The sequence below is a fragment of the Equus caballus genome, chromosome 3 (genome assembly GCF_041296265.1).
Source record: "Equus caballus isolate H_3958 breed thoroughbred chromosome 3, TB-T2T, whole genome shotgun sequence".
Taxonomy (NCBI): Eukaryota; Metazoa; Chordata; class Mammalia; order Perissodactyla; family Equidae; genus Equus; species Equus caballus.
This window is the reverse complement of record NC_091686.1, coordinates 21,261,055-21,278,686: the sequence shown is the minus strand read 5'-3', so window position 1 is coordinate 21,278,686 and position 17,632 is coordinate 21,261,055. Positions and strand designations below refer to the sequence as shown.

At 37.7% G+C, this 17,632-nt stretch overlaps 1 long non-coding RNA gene across 1 annotated transcript in view; it reads left to right on the top strand.

Annotated features, from left to right (window-relative positions):
* Window positions 1–17,632, top strand: part of LOC102149407 (uncharacterized) — a 135,389-nt gene that overhangs the window by 92,643 nt on the left and 25,114 nt on the right. The gene's annotated exons all lie outside the window — the stretch shown is intronic.

The following is a 17,632-nucleotide window of genomic DNA, read 5'->3' as shown; positions in this document are numbered from 1 at the left end:
TCATTTCCTTTTGTGTATATTCTAAAGCTATTTTATTTGTGGTTACCATGGGAATTACATTTAAAATCCTAAAGTTATAACAGTCTAATTTGAATTTACACCAGCTTAATTTCAGTAACATATAAAGACTCTGCTCCTATACAACTTTGTCCCCCACCTCCTTTCAGTTACTGATGTCACAATATTATATCTTTATACATTCTGTCAAAAATATGGACTAATAATTTTTTTATCCGTTAGCTTCTTGAGTCAGCTAGAAAACATAAAGTGTAGTTACAAACCAAAGTTAAAATAATGCTAACTTTTAGATTAATAACTGTTTTAAAAAAACGTATTGGTCTCTTAAACCATGTAGAAAACAAAAAGTGGAGTTTCAAACCAAAGTTAAAAATAACATTAGCTTTTATAATTGCTCATGTATTCTCTTTTATGGAGATCTTTATTTCTTCATACTGCTTCATGTTTCTGTCTAGTGTCCTTTCATTTACACCTGAAGGACTCCCTTTAGCATTTCTTGTAGGGTAGATCTAATGGTCATAACTCCCTTTTGTTTATCTGGGAATGTCTTAATTTCTCTCTCACTTTTGAAGGACAGTTTTTCTGGACATAGGATTTTGGGTTGATAATTTTTTCTTTCAGCACTTTGAGTATATCAGTTCTCTGGCCTCCAGGGTTTCTGATGAGAAATCTACTTATAATCTTATCTTATTGAAGATCTCTTATGTGTAATGGGTTGCTTCTCTCTTGCTGCTTTCAAGATTTTCTCTTTGTCTCTGGATTTTGACAGTTTGATTACAGTGTGTCTTGATGTGGGCCTCTTTGAGTTCATCCCACTTGGAGTTAGTTGAGCTTTTTGGATATTTACATTAATTTCTTCTGTCAAATTTGGGAAGTTTGCAATCATTATTTCTTCAAATAGTTTTTCTGCCTCTTTTTCTTTTCTCCCTATGGGACTTCCATGATGTGTATGTTTGTCCACTTAGTGGTGTCCCACAGGTCTGTTAGGCCCTGTTCACCTTTCTTCAGTCTTTTTTCTTTCTGTTCCTCAGCCTTGATAATTCCAATTGTCCTATCCTCAAGTTTGTGATACTTTGTTCTGCCTATTCAAATCTGCTTTCAAATCCCTCTGGTGGATTTTTCATTTCAGTTATTGTACTTTGTAGCCCAGAATTTCTAATTATTTTTTTTTATGTTTTCTGTCTCTTCATTGATATTTACACTGTGTTCCTACATCATTTTCTTAACTTTCTTCATGTCTTCCTGTACATCTTTAAGAATCTTTAAAATGGTTATGTTAAAATCTTTGTCTGGTTAATTGGCCATCTGATCATTATTGGAGACAGTTTCTACTGATTCAATGGACAGTTCTGTTGATTCAATTAAACAGAATTTCTCTCCTTCTCTCTTTTTTGTTTGTTTTAGTTATAGGCTATTTCTGTGCCAGTAATCAGTCTGAGGTATAAACTTAAAGGTGCACACTCAGAAAAGATTTGAAAAGACCTTATTTCCATATGTGCAGTGATTTCCTCCTGTATATGTGGTTGCTTTTGAATGTCCTAGTCTTTAAATGTCTGGCTCCCACAAGGGCAAAAAGAGAAAACTAAGGGAGGAAAATGGACCCATCATTCACATCTCCTAGAAGTCACTTCAGCTGGAGGAGATAAGCTTGCAGCAATGATGGTGAGAGGTGCAACAATGGCTGCCCATCTCTGTGTCTACACCCCTGAAATTGGAAGCAGTAATCAGCAATCAGAGCACAGATCCCTGATATTTGGAGGACAGGGTCCTTATTGCCTACCCTGGCTTTGACAAGCTGCATATAAACTGCTCCTGGAACATACATGGCTTCCTGACACTGGTCTAGTGGGTGGGAAATGGGTAGCTGCTACCGAGCTGAGAGCTGAAATTGACCTAAATTAATTTACTGTTCAAGACTTCCCCTGGAATTTGCAAGCCTTTGAATAAACTCTTGAGTTCCAAAGTACTTATATCAGACAGATTCTGCCAGGACAAATGTTGTCTAGATGCAGGGATGAATTCCCAGTTCTTCCTACTCTTCCATCTCTCCATAATTCTCCAGTTCTGATTCCTTTTTGTTTAACCAGTCTTGCTTCACTTTATATCTCTGCTCTCTCATTTTATTATAAAGAGCAATAACAAATTAAGCAGCAGCTTTAGCGGTTTGTTTGAGAATCTCAGCTAGGTCACCAAGTTCATTCAATACATATCCTGCTTTTCATATTGCTGAAGGCAATAGTGTTGCTAAGTTTTCTGCAACTACCTAACTTCTTCCTCTACTTTTCAATAATATGTTCACTTCCTTTTGTGGCCTTAATGGCAGTATCCTCAAAGTCCAGATTTCTCCTCATAGTCTGTTCAAGACAATTTAAGCTTTCTCTAACATGTTCCTCAAAGTCCTTTTAGCTTCTGCCCACAGCCTGGTTCCAAAGTCAAGGCAGCATCCCATTTTCAGGTATCAAAATCTGTATTAGTTCAATGGAATACTACTTAGCCATAAAAAAGACAAAATTGTCTCATTTTCAACAACATGGATTGACCTGTAAGGTATTATGTTAAACAAAGTAAGCCAGACAGGGAAAGACAAACACCATGTGATTTCACTCATATGGATGATAAACAAACACATGGACAAAGAGAACAGACTAGTGGTTACCAGAGGGGAAGGGGATTGTGGGTGGGCAAAAGGGGCAAAGGGACACATATATATGGTAATGGATAAAAATTAGACTATTAGTGGTGAGCACGATGCAGTCTACACAGAAAGTGATAAATAATAACGTGCACCTGAAATTTCACAATGTTACAAACGATTATGACCTAAATAAAAGGATTTTTTAAAAACCGGTATTAGTTATCTATTGCTATGTAACAGATTGTCCCAAAGCTTAGTGGCTTCAAACAACAAACATTTATTATCTCACAGTTTTTGTGAGTCAGGGATCAGGTGTGGCTTAGCTAGGTCCACAGGCTCAGAGTCTCTCATAAGGCTGTGATTAGATTGTCAGCTGGAGCTGCAGTCATCTTAAGGCTGAACTGTGGGAAGATCCGCGTCCAAGCTCACTCACATGTTGTTGGCAGGCCTCAGGTCCTCAGTGACTGTTGGCTAGAGATATCAGGTTCCTGCCACATGGGCCTCCCCAAAGAGAAGGTTACAATGCAGCAGTTGGTGTTCCTCAGAGTGAAGGAGGGAGAAAGCAGGAGAGTGATCAAGACGGAAACCAGAGTCCTTTTGCTATATTCTTTTGGTTAGAGGAGACTCACTAGGTTTAGCTCATTCTAAAGGGGAAAGGATTACATGAGGGCATCAACACCAGGAAGTAGGGATCATTGGGAGCTATCTTAGAGCCTGTTTACTACGATGGGATATATCTTTTTTTGTTATAAAGTACTCCTTTTATTTTGGACTAATGCTTTTTGCCCCGAGTGCCCATTTCCCGCAATATTCACCAATAAGACGTATTAGCAAACTTTGCACATGTCAAGTTTTTAATTTCTTTTAAGAGAGGTTATTTCCTATATTTTTTTTTTTTTTTTTAAAGATTTTATTTTTTCCTTTTTCTCCCCAAAGCTCCCCGGTACATAGTTGTGTATTCTTCGTTGTGGGTTCCTCTAGTTGTGGCATGTGGGACGCTGCCTCAGCGTGGTCTGACGAGCAGTGCCATGTCCGCGCCCAGGATTCGAACCGACGAAACACTGGGCCGCCTGCAGCGGAGCGCGCGAACTTAACCACTCGGCCACGGGGCCAGCCCCTATTTCCTATATTTTAAAGTCATTAGTAATTTATTTTTTCTGTGAAGGATCTGTTCACATCTTTGGGTACTTTTATATTACCGGTCTTTACATTGTTGTGGGGTATTTTTTTTTTGTATTATATGTGGAAATTAGCCCCTTGCCTGTTAATATTTTTCTCACTTTGTCGCTCATCTTTTGATTTTGTTCATGTTTGTGCCAAGTAGATTTTTTTTTAATTTTCATGTAGTCAAATTGATCAAGTATCTCTTTTATAGAGAAATCATATCCTTAAAAATGAAATCTATTCATGTTATTTCTTGCTAATTTATCTTTGGTATCTCAGTATCACCTTTTACAGGACAAATTTGAATCTTCTTATCCTGACATATAAGACTTTTCATTATCTCATTCCTCCTTAGCTCTTTTCTTTCCATCTGCTGAACATACTCCTTATGAGAGTCCCACTGAAGTCCCATGTCCATGCACATTGGCATTGTTGTCTGACTCCTTCACATGCCTGTGGTAAGATTCATAATGGCAGGGCCTATACTGGAGGTGGTTTTGTAGACCCAGAGCCTTCTATAGTACCTGACATGCTTACTTTGTGGATTGAATAAATGAGTAAGGTCATCAGAGAACAGTAGTTCAAAAACAAACAAAGAAGCATGCCCATCACACTGTTAGCTGTTCTAATTCTCACCTTTTCCAAGAAGACAACATAACTGTGCTAGTTCAGTTTATAACTATCTCACAATTTCACAATGCCCATAGTTGTCTGAAACAAAATGCTGAAAAAGTTTCTGTGGCAAAGATGACCAGCTGCTAAACAATTCATGTCCCAGCCTCCTTGGCAGCTAAGTGTGGCCAAGTGATTAGGTTCTGGACAATGGAATATGAGAAGTAGTAAGTACAACTTAACACATTTAGATTGGAAGGAGCACGCCATCCCCTCACTTTTCTTCTTTCCTGCTGGCAGGAATGGAAATGTGGGGACAGGAGCTGGGGAAGCAATCCTAGACTAGCTGATGGAAGCTGTGTATTGAGAATAAGAAACCCACATGATAGAAGGAGTCCAGGGTACCTGAACTGATGGAGCCACCTTTTAAGCCCTATGCTGCTAAAGCTTGGACTGTTCATATGACACAAAAATCAACTGCTGTCTTGTTTAAGTCACTGTTATTTTGGCCTTTGTTACAGAAGTCAAATCTATATCCTAAGTAATACAGCGCCCTTGGGTATCACATCTCACTCCTGGGATCATTTCCTGCTAATCTTTTGTGACAAGTCAGTATCAGGCAGTTAGGGAATTAGAAGCATAGAAGATTTGAATCAAGGAAATGATAACAACATCATAAAATTGAAGGAGGAAGAGGAGGAGAGAGAGAGAACAAATGTCTACTGAGGTCATTGTTGAAAAGCCACTTTTGCTGAGCTAAGTCTGCTTTCCATGGCTATGATGTAGAGTCACTTGGGAAACTTTTCACAGGGAGACACGGCAAATGAACAACCCAGAAGAAGAAAATGAAAGGAGGATGGTATGAAATAATACAAGGAAACACACACTAAAAGGGCAGGCTGGGCTCTAGTCTGTGGCAGTAATTTCATGAGGCCTAAAGCCTATGATTGTTAAAATAAAACAGTCAAAAATACCTATGCAGGGGGTAAAGGGCAAAAGATACAGTCCTGGCAAAATGGACCCTGGGCTCCTATTTCAGGCACCTGGTTCCCATTAATCTCTCATCCCTATAGACTCTTATGGAGCCTTCTGCCTCTCCCTAACCTTGTCCTGAGCTGGTATGTAAATTAAACCAGTAGCTTTAATCTTTATAACATTACAGCAGAAGGAACAAAGATAGTAAAAGTTGAGGATGGAGCCTGAGTGCATAGGATCCAAATATGTAGTAGCAGAATGCTCCAAATAGGGAACAGGGACAAGAGAAATAACTACCATAAAACCAGATTTTATTTCCTCCTTTGAACCCCTATCTTCCTTTTACCCCTTTCCAAAATATGCATGTATAGGTGGTGTTAAGAAAACCCTTTCCAGTTGGCCTTTTTCCAAGACTAGGGTACAGCTGGGCCGAAGGGCCACATGTTGAAGTTATTAATATGCCTATGCCCTTCTCCCCCACTGAGTTCACTGATCAAAGGCCCTGCCAGAGCAGCAATGGATAGCCTCGCATAATGGGAACTGAAATTCTACTTAAGAAACCAGCTTTGCCAAAACACACTACCTTTTTAAGTGAAACATTCCATGCACATATTAACCTGATTACAGAGAGGAAGGGGGATCTTTTTTCCTTCTGTACCCTGCTAATAATTTTCTGTCAAGTCTGATTTGGCTTTAGCTGCACTCCAAGTTCTTGTGATGTGCCCCGATCACCAGTAAACTAAAAACAGAAGGTGCTGCACAAACTCTGAGACAGGATACTCTGTCCATGAATACAGACGCTGCAGAATTCAGTTCCTTGCCAAGGAAGGCCAGTGACTTTTCCAGTCTCTGACAACCAGCAGCCTGCCTGTGATTCACACAGTCAGCGAAGGAAACACATGGAGAAAATGGTGGAAATAATTAAGGGTTCTTAGAGTTAACAGAAGCATCGACTCATTACACGGGACCCTGCCTCAAAAGGGAGTAAACCATTGTGCTTACTGAAAAAAGAACAGACGGTAACAAAGCATTTTAAAGTCCCAATCAGTTCCAGCCCCAGGTTGGAGAGCCAGGTTGAAGAGCTGGTTAGGTAAGAGAAAAGGAAAACAAACCAGATTTAAAGGAAGCAATGCCATTTTGCTCTGCCTGACAAACAAAAAGAACTGTTTTATGGTTTATTTCACTGTATTCCAGGATAACCTGGTTCCTGCACAGCTGACAAAATTTTGTCCCCAGACAGGGTATCAAAGATCTAGATATTATGCAGTTGTCCAAATAGAGGGCCAGTCCATGAAGAGTCTGAATATGATTGTCACCTTTCTTTCAGACACATCAGAGGGCAGTCCTTGTTGGAGGACAAGTCAGACGTGCTACGTGGCTTCTTTGGGAGCTTCGAGCAGTAGAATGTGGCAGATTACAAATTCTTTTTCAAGTTTTATCATCACAAATTCAAAGCTCCTTTGCCTACAATTATAAGCATAAAGAAACAGAGTTTTCTGAAAACAAATATGACTTATAAAGATCTCCTCCACTGCTCCAGTCATCTTTGCAAAAACTTGAAGGAGCTGAGCAGTTGATATATCCTAGAAAAGGTCCAGAAATGCCCCAAACAAACAAAAAATAAATAAAAAGCAGCAACGGTCTATGCTAGTCACTTTCTGCTTGTATTTGGCAACTATTAAATCATTTGTTAATAAGAACCAAGGAAGATCCTTTTCATTGATACCCTGCAAGACTTCAGACAGATGCCCTGTCAAAACATACTGAGAACTCAAGGTTTTTGTCTGAAGAAAGGGGGCCGCTACGTAGAAATTCCTAGCAAAACTCTTACCTAATTAGACATGATATTCTACTATTTTTAGCATATTTGCTGGCTTGTTTTTCTTTCTTTCTTTCTTTCTTTCTTTTTTTTTTTTTTTTGATATTTTCTACTATTATGAGAACTATCAGATTAACCCAGAGTGTATGTCTTGGATGTCCCAGACTAGATATCTTGCCTGGGTTTGGTACTTCTGTTGACATCTCTCTGGCTGTCTTTCCTAGAGTCCTGAAAGACTCATTGCTTTATAGGTTAGAATAACTTATTAGCACCAGGGTTTATATTCTGTTCTTCTTGAGCAATCAGGAGGCCATATTCTAGATTGACACTGTCCATAATTTCTCATAGTTATGGTAGAGAAGACAAGAACAAGGTGGTTACTTACAGAAATACACTTGACCTTTGAATGTTGTTTGTCTCTAAACACAGAATAACCACTGGTGGAATTCACAACCATATCAGCCAAGAATCTGCAATGATTCATTTCTTGGCATTCAGTAAAGAAGAGCATGGCTTTAAAGTGCTGAATCCAAACCTAACACTGAATAAACTACGATGCTTTGATCTTGAGTGCTTACCTTTATAAATTTTAGCCGTAATGGTTGCATTAGGTATCAAAATGTAGGAAATCATTTGTAAATTCTTGCTAGGGAATCACAATTTCTGATATGTTAATATAGCCAGTCCTTATATCTAATGGACCTTTAAATTAGAAAAAAACAGCTATGACATAAATTATTCTTTAAAAAGAAAGGGAAGAAGTGAAGTTTCAGAAAATATTTTATTTCCTTCAGTAATTTTCTTTCATTTATCTCTATCATACTATGTTATGGCATGTTTTATCAAAAGAACATTTCAGCAAGGTAAAAAAGGCTTGAGCAGCATGACTATCTTACTTGAACTTTTGACTATGAAAATGCGTAGAAGAGGAAAAAAATGTCCTGTAATTTCTGTAGTGTATTGTAAGGAAGGGCATTTATAATCAGTCACTGGAAATGAGATTCCCCACCCTCCCCAAACACACAAACACACAGCATGGAAGGGAGGGAACGAGGGAGGGGTGGAGGAGGAGAAGGGAGGAGGAAGGGGAGGAGAAGGAGGGGAAAAAAAAGGAAAAAGCAAGCAAACTGAGGAATGTGTACATGTAGTCCTTCAAAAAAGGATTTGAGACAGCAAGCTGAGGAGGAGGCAAGAGACTACAAATGGATGATCTAGTGATGGAAACAAAAGATATACACAATGGGTCTTTAGGAAAGAGGATTAAGTAAAGTAATCTCAGCTGAATTAGTTTTAATTATTGCATAGAATTTTCTTTCTTTCATATTCCTAGCATTATTACTGAAATTACTAAAATTTTACTAAAATACTGAACACATTACTAAATAGGAGCTTCCTTCTGACTGTCTCAATTTTTCCTCCTGTGAGTATTGCCAGCCAGAAAAGTTTTTTTGAGTCTTTAAAAAGCACATAGTGATTCACTTACAGCAATCCAAAAGAACAGAAAATTTTTAGAAAAATCTTAGAACTGTTTAAGCTCTGTGAACATGCCAGCCACCCTATGATTCTGGGCATTTGCTTTAGTAGATTTGCTTTGCCATTATATTCAAGTGATATGAGTGGGAATAAATCTCCAGGTTTATGGGAGAAAAATACCTTCATTCCCAAAAAACATCAAGATCAAACTCAAAGTAAGTCAGTGACACACTTTTAAGCCTTATCAAGTCACCTGTTAGGTTCTGTTGTTCCCACAACCAAAGTGACTTTTTCATCACTAATGTATAAAACTCGACTATTGTGTCACTGTATGAAACACTTAAACCCAGGGATGTGCCTAGTACAAAACTTAGCCCAAAGAGGTAAGCTGTGCCTACAGGAAGCAGCATTTGTATCTTAATCTCTTCTTTACTGGAAAAATCTGAGATGGACCACCTTTCCTGGCCCACTGTAATATTAGGCTTATCTGGTATAACGATTAATTTTTGTTTTGTTGTCTATATTTTAAATAATGTTTAAAATACATTTTGTAAAAGTAATACACTTGGTATAAAATTCAAACAGTAAAATAGGAATATAATGGAAATTAAATCTCTCTTCCACCCTTGACTCCCAATTCCTCGAAAGCAACCACTTTTACTAGTGTCTTTGGAATCCATCAGAGATAACTCAATATGCACACACTCTTACACATGTAAATTTATATACATGTAAAATAAATATATGTGTTATTTATTTCTGTATACAAATGTGAGCATATCATGCAGCTTGTTCTGCATCTTGTATATTTTTAAATCTATTTTACTGTGGAAAACACACACATATGGAGAAAAAAGCTTAAAATTAAAAGTATGGTTTAACTGAATCATATAAAGGAAATATTTCTCATCACTTAGGTTCAGAAATAGAACCCTAGAACTCTAGAAGCACCTCCTTTTCTCTACATGACCTTTTCTGATCACTACCCCTACAGTAGAGGGAACCACTGTCCAGGCTTTTATGGAAATTACATTATTGCTTTTCTTTAAAGTTTTACTATATAAGTATTGATCTGTAAATAAGAGTTTCCAGTTTTGGGTCTTTACAAAAAGTGCTGCTAGGAAGAATGTTTACATGTGAGTACCTGTTGGTGAGTTTCTCTAGGGTATACAAATAGGAGTGGAATTGCTGGGTCACATGGCATGAATAGCTCCATCTTTACTGTATTATGCCAGAGTGTTGTCCAATTTACACTCCCACCACTAGTTTGTAAGAGTGCCTGCTGTTCTAAATCTATAGCAACAATTGGTATTGTCAGATTTTTAGCTAATCTGGTAGATATATAATAGTATCACATTGTGCTTTTAATCTGCATTTCCCTGATTACTGATGAGATTGAGCATCTTTTCACATGTTAATTGGCATTTTGAATTTCTTCTTTTGCAAAATGCCTGTTCAGTTTTTTTTTGCCCATTTATCTACTTGTTTGTTGTTTTCTTAATGACTTGTAGGAGTTCTTTGTATATACTGAACACAAGTGCTTTTCTTGGTTATACATGTTGCAATGCTTTCTCCTACTCTGTGGCTTGGAGTTCACATTCTTTATAATGTCTTTTGATATACTGAAGAAATTCTTAATATTAATTGTTGTTAGTGCTGTTAAGTCAATTCTGATAACCCTGTGTAGAGCAGAGCGAACCCTGTCCAGTCTTTTTGCACTATCCTCTCACCTTCTGGTGCTGTATCAGACAATGCTGTGCTGCTATTCATAGGGTTTTCTTAATATTAATACAGCCAAATTTATCAGCATTTCCCTTTCTTATAAATTATTTTTTAAAAACAAATTGCCCACTACCCTAAGGTCATGAAAATATTCCTCTATGTTATTTTCTAAGAATTTTACTGTGCATCTATCTACAAGAGATTTTAGGTCTATAATCTCTCTGAAACTGATGCTGTGTAGGAGTCCAATTTCATATTTTTTCACACATGGATACCAGTTTTTCCAATATCTTTTCTTATTCAAAGGACCATTCTTTTCCCACTGCTCTGAATTGCAACCTTTGTCAAAAATTAAGTATCGGTATATGCATGGGTCCATTTCTGGGCTCTCTGTTCTGTGTTCTATTTGTCTATTCATGCACCTATTCACACTATTTTAATTATTATAGCTCTATAACAAGTCTTGATATCTGGTAGAACAAGATATTCTACCTTGTTTCTTCTTCAAGAGTATTATGTTTCTTCTTGGTCTTTTGTATTTCCGTGTGTCTTAGTCTGTTTGCGCTGCTATAACAATATAACAGACTGGGTAGTTTATAAACAGCAGAAATTTATTTCTCACAGTTCTGGACACTGGAAGTCTGATCAGCAGGCCACTAACATGGTTGGGTGAGGGACCTCATCTAGGTTGCTGACTTCTCACATGGCAAAGGAGCAAGCTAGACCTCTGGGGCCTCTTCTTTTTAAAGACTGGCCCTGAGCTAAGATCTATTGCCACTCTTTTTTTTTTTTTTCTTCTTCCTCCCAAAGCCCTCCAGTACATAGTTGTATATTCTAGTTGTAGGTCCTTTTGGTTGTACTATGTGGGATGCTGCCTCGGCATGGCTTGATGAGTGGTGCTAGGTCTGCGCCCAGGATTCAAGCCGGCGAAATCCTGGGCCGCCAAAGCGGAGCATGCGAACTCAACCACTACACCACCAGGCTGGCCCTGGGACCTCTTTTATTAGAGCATTAATCCCATTCATGGGGGCTCTACCTTCATGACCTAATCACCTCCCAAAGGCCCCACCTGCTACTATCATCACATTGGGCATTAGATTTTCAACAAGGAATTTTGGAGGAATGTAAAGATTTAGACCATACCACCATATAAATTTTAGAATTAGCTTGTTAAGTGCTACAATACAGCCTATTGAGTTTTGATTGGTATCATATTGAACCTTATATTATCAAAGTAGAGGGAAGTGGCAATTTTGAAAAAGAAGAACAAAGCTAGAGGACTTAACAGCACCTGATCTCAAGACTTACTGTGAAGCTACAGTAATCAAGACAATGTGGTGTTGATTTGGATAGATATAGAGATCAATGGTACATAACAGAGAGTCCAGAAATAGTGCCACACATATACGGTCAATTGATTTTCAACAAAGATGCCAAGGTAATTCAATGGAGGAATGATAGTCTTTCCAACAAATGGTTCTGGAACAATTGGACATCTATATGGGAAAAAACTAAACCCCAACCCATGCTTCGTATTTTATACAAAAAAAACTCAGAATGAATCATAGACTTAAATGGAAAAGCTAAAATTATAAGACTTCTAGAAGAAAAGATAGGAGAAAGTCTTTGTGACTTTAGATTAGTACAGATTTCTTGGCTAAGTCACAAAAAGTGTATGTATACTAAGAAGAAAAATCAACAACTTTAACTTGAAATTTAAAGCTTGGATCTTCAAAATACAGTATTAATAAAATAAAGAGATGGATGGCAAATACACACATTAATAGATAGTCCAAGTTATTAGTCATAAGGGAAACACAAAATCATGAGATACCAGTACTTACCTTTTAGAATGGTTATAATTTACAAAAACTGACACTACCAAGTACTGGTGGATGTGCAAAGCAGCTGGAACACTCATGTATTGCTAGTAGGGATGCAAAATGGTACAATAATTTTAGAAAATAGGCTGTATTAGTTATCAATTGCAGCATAACAAATTATACACATTTAGCAGTTTAAAACAACACACATGTATTATCTCAGTTTCTATGAGTCAAGATTCTGGGCAGAGCTTAGCTTTGGTCCTCTGTTCAGGGTCTCTAACAAGGCTGCAATAAAGGGGTCAGTCCTGTTTGGAGTCTCATCTGAGGCTCAAATGGGGAAGGATCTACTTTCAGGCTTATGTGGTTGTTGGCAGGATTCAGTTCCTTGCAGCTGTCAGATTGAGAGCCTCAATTCATTGTTGGCTGTTGGTTGCACTCAGTTTCTTGCCAATGTGGACCATTCCATATGGCAGCTTACTTCATCAGAACAAAGAAGGAAGACAATAAATAAAGTCTACTAGCAAGATGAAAGTTACAATTTTATGTAACATAATCATGTAAGTGACATCCTACCACCTTTGCTGTATTTTATTGCTTAGAAGCAGGTCCCACCCACACTCAAGGGAAGGGTATTACACAAGAGCATAAATACCAGGAGGGTGGGATAATTAGGGGTCATCTTAGAGTCTGTCCACCACAGGCATCTTCTTATAGAGTTATATATTACGTTTGCCATATGACTAAGGAATGCCATACCTAGCTATTTACTCAAGAGAAAAGGAAATATATGTCCACACAAAGATCTGTACATGAATGTTTATAGCAGCTTTATTGAAAATTGTCAAAATTGGAAACAACCCAAATATCCACCAACTGATGAATGGGTAACTAAATCACAGTATAGCCACACAATGGAACACTATTCCATAATAAAAAGGAACTGCTGATGCATGTAACAATATGGATGGATCTCGAAAGCCTTATGCTTAGTGAAGGAAGCCAGACACAAAAGGCTACATGCTGTATAATTGTTTATATTATATTCTATAAAAGGCAAAGCTATAGAGAAAGAAACAGATCAGTGGTGCCTGGGCTAGGGATTGGGAGAGGACTGACAATAAAGGAAGAAGCTTTTTGGGGGTAATGGAAATATCCTACATATTGATTTTGGTGGTGGTTATACATTTGTCAAAACTCATAAAACTGTATACGTAAAAAGGATGATTTTTACTGTATGTAGATTATACCTCAGTAGATCTGACTTAAAAATGCATCTTTAGTACTCAAGGACTTTTTTTTTTTTTAAAGGCAATAGATTTTGAGGTTTGGCTGGTATATATATTTTATTTTGCTAATGAAATTTTGAAAATTAAAAACATAAATGTTTGTCTTTTTTTCTGAATGTTGATTTCTCCTGTATGGCAAGAATCCCTCCTCAATTTATAGACCATTTACTGAACTGATTGAACATTCAGCTCATCCTGTGCTGTAATTTTGACTATTGAATACAAATGCATAAAATGTAAAAGAATTAAAACCATCATTCTTAAAATGTAAAAGCCTAATGGCAACCAGTATTCCTACCTGCTTCATGGACAATATAAGAACTTTAAGAGGCAGCCCTGACGGCCTAGTGGTTAAAAGTTCAGCATACTCCACTTTGGCAGCTTAGGTTCGGTTCCTGGGCGCAGAACCACACCACTCATCTGTCAGTAGCCATGCTGTGGGAGAGACTCACATAGAAGAACTAGAAGGACTCAGAACTAGAATATACAACTATGTACTGGAGCTTTAGGAGAGAAGAAAAAAAAAGAGGAAGACTGGCAACAGATGTTAGCTCCCTTAATGGTGAGTTCTTAATATTATGAAATTCTTAGTAATGATCAAATCTTTGACTCAAATGTCATAACTTTTAAGCAAATTATAACTTGAATCAACACAAGTAAATCCACTTTGCCATTGTGTTTTAAATATGGTTTTTAGGTATTTTTTAATGCACAGATTTTTTTTCCTTCCAACTCTTTCACTCTCCTTGTAATTTAATTGATAAACAGATCTGTTTATTTGACCTGAGCTGACATCTGTTGCCAATCTTTTTTTTCCTTCTCCCCAAAGCCCCCCAGTACATAGTCGTATATTCGAGTTGTAGGTCTTTCTGGTTCTGCTATGTGGGAAGCCCTCTCAGCATGGCTTGATGAGCGGTACTAGGTCCACACCCAGGATCTGAACTGGCAAAACCCTGGGCCACTGAAGTGGAGCTTGTGAACTTAACCACTCGGCCACGGGGCCGGCCCCTATTATTTTTTTCTTATAACTTTCTATGGGGTTCAGTCATGATCCTTTTCTGTTGATCATTCTTGTGTGAAATTAGTTTTCTTTAACTTTTAGGAGAAGTGGATGAGTTGGGATAACTTTTTTAGCATCCTGGCTTTAGTGATCCTCTTATGTTATTTTCATGAAGTCTTCAAAAATATGGTCTTATACTCTGGGAATTCTTAAGTCTGTTCCCCTTGCTCAATTTTAAGTCAGTGCTCTTGCTCACTCACACTAGCCCTCTTCTCACATGCTTTCTTTCTCTTCCTCTCCCCTTACCCTCCCTATTATCCCTATCTTGCTCAATTTGAATTCTCTTGACTGCAATTTCTTCTCATTGTGGCACTTTGTCCTAAAAGGGAACTTTAATTCCAGCCCTTTCAGATCTTACCTTGCCTTACTCTCCAGCTCCCTAGCTCCCTGACCACCAAATTAGGGCATGCAAAACCTCTCCTAGTTTCAGCTATTTTCATGATTACCTATTGGCTATTTTAGGGTTTCCCTGTTCTCAACCTCATCTGATACCTCTATCAGATACTTGTTGATGCCATGCAGGGCATATAGCTTTGATGGTGTGTCCTTTTCTACTCATATTTTGGGGTTTGTGAAGATATCACTTAGGGTTTTTTTGTAGATCTTGTTTGTGGATTTTGATTTTGTTATTCTAGTCATTCTGTTTTCATAGGGCAATTACAAGAGATTTAAAAAGTTGGCTTCTATTGGGGTTGGCCCTGTGGCCGAGTGGTTGGGTTCGCGCGCTCCGCTGCAGGCGGCCCAGTGTTTCATTGGTTCGAATCCTGGGCGCGGACATGGCACTGCTCATCAGGCCACACTGAGGCAGCGTCCCACATACCACAACTAGAAGAACCCACAACAAAGAATATACAACTATGTACCAGGGGCTTTGGGGAGAAAAAGGAAAAAATAAAATCTTTAAAAAAAAAAAAGTTGGCTTCTATTAAAATTTTCCCAGAATTTATCTTCACTTTTTTTTTTGAGGAAGCTCAGCCCTGAACTAACATCTGCCAATCCTCCTCTTTTTGCTGAGGAAGACTGGCCCTGAGCTAACATCCGTGCCCATCTTCCTCTACTTTATATGTGGGACGCCTGCCACAGCATGGCTTGGTGCCATGTCTGCACCTGGGATCCGAACCAGTGAACCCCAGGCTGCCAAAGTGGAATGTGCACACTTAACCGCTGCACCACCGGACTGCTCCTATCTTCCTTCTTGAATTATAGTTTAGCTGGATATAGAAACCAACATGGTTAGTTTGTTTCTCTCAGTATCTTGTGGCTGTTATTTCATTGTCTCCTATATCTGTTCTTGGTGATAAAAAATTTGCTTACAGTCTACTTGTTCTATCTTTGCCAGATATTAAATGTAAAGGGAAAATCTTAAAGTCATTGAGGAGAAAAATAGCTTATAGATTACCTACAAATTCAGTGTGTGGACTTATTTCATTTATCCTTCTTGATATGTCATGTATACTTTCAATCTGAAAAGTATTTTTCCATTCTGGAAAATGGCCATATCATTATCTCTGATTATCATTTATTATTTAATTCAATTACTACGTTTTTCATATATAGGATTTTTTATTTGATTATTTTCTTCAGTCACACTTGTCTGCTTGTGTGTCATAATTAGTAGTTGTTAACGGATCATAAGCCTTTAGATTTTAAGTAAATCCATCTCTTGATTTTTAAGTTGTTGATTATCTTGGTAAATTTTTTTCATATGGTTTGGAATGTTAATTTTGGGGCTTAACTTAAGTGGAAGTTTTTCCCCCTTACATCTCTTTTTATATTCTCCTATCCCTCTCTAGTGGCTTTGCAGTTGCCGCTGCACTGGCCTTAAAGGCTTGGTAAAAGTTACCCATGAAACATTCTGAGCATGCTGCTTTTCTCAGGGTAAAAGGGGATGTTTACTTCTATAGCTCTTTGATAGCAAAAAATGTTTTAAAGTTAAGAGGGGATGCCCTAAAGGTCAGACCCATTAAATGAAGCTCTAGAAGTCTGCATGTCTTTTTTCTGTTCTCAACTTATTTCTATTGCATTTATACATGACATATGGAAAAATCTTTATTGGTGTGAGATTTTTACAGACAGAAAATCATAAAAATATTCCATGTATCTTTTTTTCTAATGAGCCAACCAAAGAAAACAGCTAGTAAAAACTGAAGACAAATTTCAGACTTTATAGCCCTAATAGAGAATTAGATAATTATGTTCTGATGTTCTTTCTAGGTTTGGGGTGAGGCCTAGCTTTCAAATATTCTACAAACATCTGCAGTTTGATTAGAAAAACATAACCATGTAACTCCCTTTAAATAACTATGTAATACCACCCTTCAATTTGGGGACAGCTACAAAGGGTTTCAACTGGTACTTCTAAATTCCTAGACTGTTTATTGTAATTATTTTCTCTCCTAAAAAGAAAACATTTGCCTAGTATGGTTTTTATCCTCTCCAGTTTAATTTTTTCATTGATTTCTATTCTCCATTACTATTTGCTGAAAAGTATCTCTCTCCCTTTACTTTACAGAAGGTTTGGGGACTGCAAAAATTTTAAAGTGTTCTACCCTAATTTTATATAATTCTGTTTGTATTCAATAACCAATTTAAGACCTCTCCTCCCATAAAAAGCATAAAGATGAGGGTGAATATCCTTTCCCTCATTCATTCCTTAATTAATTTACTCAATCATTCAAACATTAAATGTAAATATAGGGTAGCAGGCTATCTAAGGATAGGACACATATGCGAATCACTGCCAAGCAAGGCATTACATGTGCTGCCATAAGGGGTCAGAAAAGGGACTAGGCAGACGTGATGAGATGTCATGGAGTAAATGACATTAGTGAAGACTTTAAATGTAGAGGGGAAAGTACAGGTTGTGTTTGGAAGGAGACTGGTTTCAGTGGAGCAGATTATCTGCAGATAAGCATAGTGGGAAACGTCCTCTGGAGCAAATCTTGAGAGTTTTGAAAGCAGGTAATGAGTTAACACTTTAAGAATTTCACTTATCTTGGATGTATTAATATGCCCAATTTAAGTAGGAACAAATTTTTGACA